General features: G+C 39.5%; 1 long non-coding RNA gene across 1 annotated transcript; it reads left to right on the top strand.

Annotated features, from left to right (window-relative positions):
* The first annotated feature begins 3,680 nt into the window (after nucleotides 1-3,680).
* Nucleotides 3,681-5,536, top strand: LOC113277218. The gene is made up of 2 exons (XR_003324790.1): nucleotides 3,681-3,973; nucleotides 5,078-5,536. It is a non-coding gene; the product is annotated as an uncharacterized LOC113277218 (long non-coding RNA).
* Nucleotides 5,537-7,025: the final 1,489 nt, after the last annotated feature.

Genomic DNA, 7,025 nt, shown 5'->3' with positions numbered 1-7,025 from the left:
GGCCTTTTCAGCACAATTGACTCCAGAGTTGGCAGAAAACTCTGCAGTTAAGCGTGCTCGGGCAGGAGTAATCCAGGGATGGGTGAACATCCGGGAAGTTTCTGCTGGATTACCGCAGCGATGCCCGTTGAAAAACCCCACACTGCCGGATAACCGCAGCGGCTAAGTGGGAACAGTATCGGTGGAGGGACGGGTCATTACAAGACCATCAGCGATAGTTGGACTACATAGGGTATAAGAACATGGGGAGCAGTACTTGCCAAGGTCGGATCAACGTTTTGGGTAGAACGCCACTCATCACCCGAGAAGAACATCAAGGAAGATATACTGCGACTCACACTGTGGTTTGGATGTGTCCACATGTTAGCCTATAAATAGAGTGCCTTGTAAAAAACTGAAAAAAGGTAAGTCAGGAGAGCATACAGTTAAGTATCATCCCTTATAACTTTGTGAGAAAGGTTGAGAAAGAAGAACCATCACTTGTAACCTTGAATCGAGTAATAAGATCATCCCTTCATCCCCATGGACGTAAGTAATCATACCGAACCACGTATATCTTGTGTTCTTGTTCATCTTTTACTTACTTTCTTAAAGTATGTGTGTTTGATATCCTTTGGGTGTAGTAGTAGGATTTTCCATATCTACATTCTGGCGCCGACTAAGGGGACCGTGTAACATATTTGGATACCTTGAAATCAGTCACCAAAAGAGGGAAATCCAAAGCTCCTGAATCACCTTGTGTGTTAGTTGAAGCTAATGGAAGAAATTTTATGGTTGGAAGAACTAGTAGATGAAACTTTTAAGTTGTTTGAAAACGATCTTTTGGCTTTCATAAATTTTTAGATATAGCAAAGCTTCTTTTACCTTAGGTGTTAAGTTTTGCTTGATGAAAGCGTTCTTTTCTATTCCCTTTGCTAAGTCGAGTTGTTAGAAAGATTCCAAAGCTCCCAAAATACATCTTTGATGTTTGGTTGTAGCTAAAAAGAAACTTCATCTTGATGGTTATTTTCTACACACTTTACTTTCGATGTTGAGTTTTGCTTCGTGAAAGCGTTCTTTTTTATTCCCTTTGCTAAGTCGAGTTAGAAAGATTCTAAAGATCCCAAAATACATCTTTGATGTTTGGCCAATATATCCGGCTACTATGATCCAACTAATTTAACATGCTACTCTGGCCCGACTAACTAACACACTATAATATGATACGACCAACTAACCCGACTAACTAATATTGGCCAATATATCTGCCTTTAAATTTTCTACACTACAGGGGTCGTAGGCCCCGGACCTATCTGGCTTCTATGATCCAACTAGTTAAACACGCTATTGTGACCCGACTAACTAACAGGCTATAATATGACACGACCAACTAAATAATTGGATCTTTCTGCTATGACCCGACTAACTAATATTGGCCAATATATCTTCCTTTAAATTTTCTCCACCGACGGGGTCGTAGGCTGATGGACACATTTATGTGTCTAATATGTCTCAATTGTATGTATTGTTAGTGGTCGATTCCGTATTTATTTTTTTATTTTATGTTTTTGTAGGTAGTTTTAGAGAAATAAGCTTTTGCAGCAAAAATTGGCTCGAAAAGTAGTGTTTTACACCCCAATATAAAGTACTAAAGGCACCCCATAAATGCACCATAGGCTTCCCAGAAATGTGTTGGAAACACCCCAGAAAAAGTGTTAAAGGCGCCCCAGAAAAGGCACTAAAGGCACCCTCATTTTGGATAAGGGAACCCCAAGGAATCCCAGTTGTTAAACGCGCCCATGTTTTGGATCAGAGCACTTCATCTTCTTCCTTTTGAACCTGGAATTTGGCGGGAAAACTTGTTTCAAAACTGTCAAAATTAGGGTTTGAAAAGTAGAGATTTTTGAGTGAGACTAAATCGCTGGAATTCATGGGGAAGCTTTGATTCATCAAGACGGAGATAACTCAAGTTTCAGAATTAGTTAACTTTGGCTGAAAAATCTAAAACAAATCGTTGCAGTCCCCAGGAAGTTAGGGTTCCAGATTTGGAAGTGTTAGAGGGAGACTCGATAGATCAAATTAATTGGGTTTGTTCTTAATGGCGAGACAGGAATGTTAATGGTATCAGATTCATTTAGAATGGGATGGATGATCATCAATTAAACAAATACCAGTCTCGGGTGTACTTTGTACCGAAAAGTTCTGCTTGGATTCTGGAACGGATTGGTTTGGTCCTGGTTTATCTAAACAGGACTGGTAAGTCCCTTAGAATCGGAAAAATAGAAAGGATTGCGTGGATTGGACAACACGGAGGTGAAGAGGATGTTCACGGTTTTTTTTTTGTGGAAACATGTACTGCACATGTCATAGGTACTCGAGCAATAATTTGGAGTATGAGGGAGTTATAAAAGAAGAAGATGTCGGGAAATCAACGCTAGTAGATTTGTGAGGATAAAAATCAAAGAAATAATAGGAAACAAATCCGTGGAAAAATAATGGAGAATATTTTGTAATTAACACGAGAGATTTGTTTCTACAAGGTATAAAAAGGCTTCTAGGATGTCTTAGAATGCATCGAGAGTTGGGAAGATAATAGGAGAGCTGCAGAGGAAGAAAAATCAACCAACACCATTTTCCTCTGCTGATGCTGCTCGTGAAGAACACGAAAAACGGACTCGTTCTTCAACAGTGACAACGACAAGCAGACGGGGGTCGTAGGTGAAGGTCGAACTGCTACAGTGACAGCAGCAGTTACGTTTTATTATTCATTTTGTGACGTTTTTGGTGGGTCGTAATTCACTGTTTTACACCTTTTCATCATTTGTAAACCACTTTTGAGCATAAATATAAATGTTGAGAGCATTTTCTACATGATGAATTAAATCCCAACACCGGGACGACGGAGGAGGCCAAACTTCATACTTGGGGTAATTTTATTAATTCTTTTTAATACTTTTGCATTAATTTAAAATTAAAATATGATTTGAATTAATTGGTTGTCATTTAATTTTATGATTGATGAGTGCTAAAAAGTGCACATTTCTATATCGTTTTCTTGGCAATTAACTTATCTTTTGTGCTTTAAAATTGGATATTATCCCATATTCTGTATTTTACTCTCCTCAAGAATAAATACTTAAAATTGTCTAATTTTGTATTTTTAGGTTCTAAACAAAGCTTGGATGGAATCGCGGAGCGAAAAGAGCAGAAAAATGGTGGAAAGTCAATAGGAATCCCGCAAGAAGGCCGCGAAGAATGTTGTGCACAAGACTCAAAGGCTAGAAATGGGCTTAGAAGGAAGAATTTGTTCTTAAAGAAGAAGTGGGCTCAGAAGTGTCTAATCCCAAACTCTAACCTAAGTCCAAGACCAATCCCAAGCCCGCCTAAGCTCCAAGCCGTCAGATTCGAGTCATCATATCTTCATCCTACGGCGCATCTTTGCTGGACATCAAACTTGAAGATCATGTCAAACACCACAGCACCTAACTCTAATCTGAGCCATCAGTTTGGATGTATTATGCATCCAATAGTCGCTCAAGATCTTCCTCCATCTCACGGTTAGATCCAATTCATCTCATATCACCCAGCGGTCTCGCATCGCGGTACATCCAACTTTATGTGCCCGCCTCGCACCACAGCAACCAACACCTATACCCTAAACCAAATAGCCCCTTCTTCTTTTCCATCGATTTCTTCTTCTCTCCTCCCACTCCGTCTGCAAATCCACTGCCTCTTCTCAACCACCACCACAACCACCATCTCTTCGTCGCCAACCACCACCAAAAGCCATCATGTCTTTCCTACACTAATACCCACCATACCCTATTTTCTCTAGACACTTATTTCACCAATTTCCCCTTTATCTATCCCTGAAACCCTAGGTGGGAAATTGGTAAAATAGGTGAGTCTATAGAAGCGATGGAAGGCATGGAGAGGAGCAGGAGAGGCAGTAGCAGCATGGGGGAAGAGATGGAGTAGTTATCAGTCGAATTAGGTGAGTCTTCAATCAAGCCCTAATTTCTGCTGATTTGGGGATTTTGGGGGAAATGTTGTAACCCTAATTTTGTATCTTGTAACTATAAATATGGGTTGTGGGTGTTGTGTTGAGACATGCCTGGGCTAGCCAGAGCACCAATTGATCCTTGGGTTAGCCAAGCTCAAGGGTTCAATTAATAGTTTAATTGTTTTGTAAATTTTCAGTTACTCATCTTCATCATGTTTTAGTTCAATTGCTAAGGTTGATATGAAGCCTTAAACTTCTATGCTACTGAATTCATGCATATCTTTGTATCTTGTATGATCATAATGCCTAAGATAATTAGAAGCAACTACGATTTAGGTCTACATTGAGTTGAACTTTAATTAGCCAACTAATGCTAGGATTAGAGAACTCTAGTTGTTATTCTATTTAGTCTACCTTTATGTGCCCTGGAACAAATGCAAGCTAGAACTTGTCATCCCTGTCTGATACTAAAGGGACAAGAACAATAGAAAACCTAGAATGCTTTAGCTTAGAGTTGAAGGTGGATTCAAATGCCTTAGTTCCCTTTTATCTGTCACTTTGTTTACATATTTTGTTTCACTAGTTCAGCTACACCAACAATTCAGCTGTGTTTCAACACAACACAAAACCAAAACATCATCTTTTGTCACTGCCTAGCTTAGAATAGTTTAGGAAACTTCAACTTACACACACAAGTACCTGTGGATCGACTCGCACTTACACACACTACATCACGACACCATGCACTTGCGGTTATAATATGTAGGTATTCTTTTCAGCCTACCAAGTTTTTGGCGCCGTTGGCGGGGACTTGGTGTTGCTGTGTAGTTGAAAATTTCTTTTATCTTGCTTTTCTAGTTTCTGTGTAGCTGCTGTGTCTTTTTATTTTTATTTTTGCTTTTCTGTTTCACTGTGTAACTGCATCTTAGTGTAATTTGCATATCTTGCATAGCATATGTAGCTTAAACCCATGTAGTAGCTGTAACTTTTCTGATAAGCATCTTAGTGTAGTAGTTTTCTGTAGCTTTGTAAGCATCTTAGTGTAATTTTGCTTGTTTCTTTTTCCTACACACAACTGAACTTCCCTGTGTGAAGGTTCTGACAAGATTCTTTGAGCCACCATGTACCTGTGGTGCTGCTGAGGAAGAAGCTTGTGCTGCTGCTACTACTGCCAAGACTGTTGCTGTGCTGCTGCCAGCTGCTGCTGCTGAGTGCTGTGTAGCCCTGCTGTTGAGTTGCTGCTGAACAGGCCTGAAACATTGTTGCTGCCAAGGCTAGGAGAAAAGGGAAAGGAACAAGAGCTTGTGAACTGTGAGTTGCTGCTACAACAACCAAAGCATACAACCCAGTTTACTGGGTTTGGTAATCTTTTCTCCCACTGAAATTTCTGGGCCCTGTAAGAATTATTTTTGAAGCTTTGTAAACCCAATTGCACTCTGCTTCTGAGATGTGAACTTAAAACCCAAGTGAGATTTGCACCTGCACTCTGGGCTTGACCCAACAAAAATTTGAAAAACGTTTTCAAAGCCCAATTGGGCCTCGAACTTTGGCTAACTGAAAGCCCAACAATCAAAAACTCGCAGATGGGCCTCGTCTCACTGATTTCAACTCATTAGCTGCGCTTCGTCCAAACTTCTCAGCTGGGCCGTGCATCCTCCACCAATGTGGGCTTTGCTCCCTTTAAAAACCAAAGTTTTTCAAAACCCATTAAAGTCCAAATTTTCTCCAAAACCCATTAAAAACCAAATTTCTTTTGCAAACCCATCAAAACCAAATGTTTCCCATTAAAACCAATTTTTTAACAATAACCCATTAAAACCAAATAGTGGGCTTTGTAACATAGTTACTTAGCTTGTGAGCTCAATCATGTCAGGATATTGGTCTGCAACTGGGGATTTAAACAAATCCCTTAGGGAACTTGCTTATGGGCATACTTCACGTTACGAGTCTCCCATAGACCATGATGTCAATAGTTATAGGAATTATTATGGACATTTTCAAAGTTCCGAGCCTCAATACATGAACCCTAATGACTATTCACACATGCATCATTCGCCACAACGTGAAAATGAACATTTTGCTAATGCCTCACTCACACAATCATCACTTTTGGATCAGTTAGAAGCTCGAATCACAGCTTTAGAAATGCAATCACATGAGGAATTTGTCACATCTAATTCACATAGGCAACCTGAAGTCTATGCTTGTCCCGCATGTGGTAGATTAAACCACCCTGTTGAGAATTGCTATATTTTGCATGATTTTAGGAAGTCTAGAGGATACCATGACAATCCAAGGTATCAAATACCCACAGATTATGATGCTGGTAGTTATTGGGACCATAATCAACCTTTCGAAGGTTGCGATAATTCTTTTATAAACCCTAACGACCATGCACCCATGTATCACTCACCACAGTGGGAAGTTAAACAATTTCATACTCCCATGAGCCCTTGTATGCAATCTTTGACGGAAACTATCAATCTCATCAAACCAAATACTGCTATATTAGAAATGCAAGCATTGAATGATCATCCATATAGCAACACCTCTGAAATCCCCTTCTATAGTGAACCTCATGAACAACCATGTTTTGAAAATCCATATGAAGCTAGGGTACCCACTAGTGAAGCCTCTCCTTCCATTGAGCAATTTAATATGACATTGCGGAGTAACCTGATTCATTTACAAAATGTAGGAGAGGAGGAATTTCACCATAAGATGTCTGTTATCCCTAATGAAATTAATTTTGAAAATAGTGTTTATAATCCTACTCATGCTAGTAATATTGAACATGAACCTAATCTAGAGGTAAATGAGTGGACTAGAGACACTGTAATTTTTAGGGAATGTCATTCTTGTTTTGATGATGATGATGATGATGATGATTATGATGTTATATTGGAAGAACATGTCTATACTGAAAATGTTATGGAACCTTTGGGTTCAAATACATTAGGCTTCTCTGCCTCGACCTTCATGAATGATGTTTCTTCTAGTATTCCATGTGATGTTTCCCCTGATTTGTCGATGCATGAGAATG

The sequence above is a fragment of the Papaver somniferum genome, chromosome 5, assembly GCF_003573695.1.
Source record: "Papaver somniferum cultivar HN1 chromosome 5, ASM357369v1, whole genome shotgun sequence".
Classification (NCBI taxonomy): Eukaryota; Viridiplantae; Streptophyta; class Magnoliopsida; order Ranunculales; family Papaveraceae; genus Papaver; species Papaver somniferum.
Note: the sequence above shows the minus strand (reverse complement) of the source record. Positions and strands in the feature narration are given on the sequence as shown.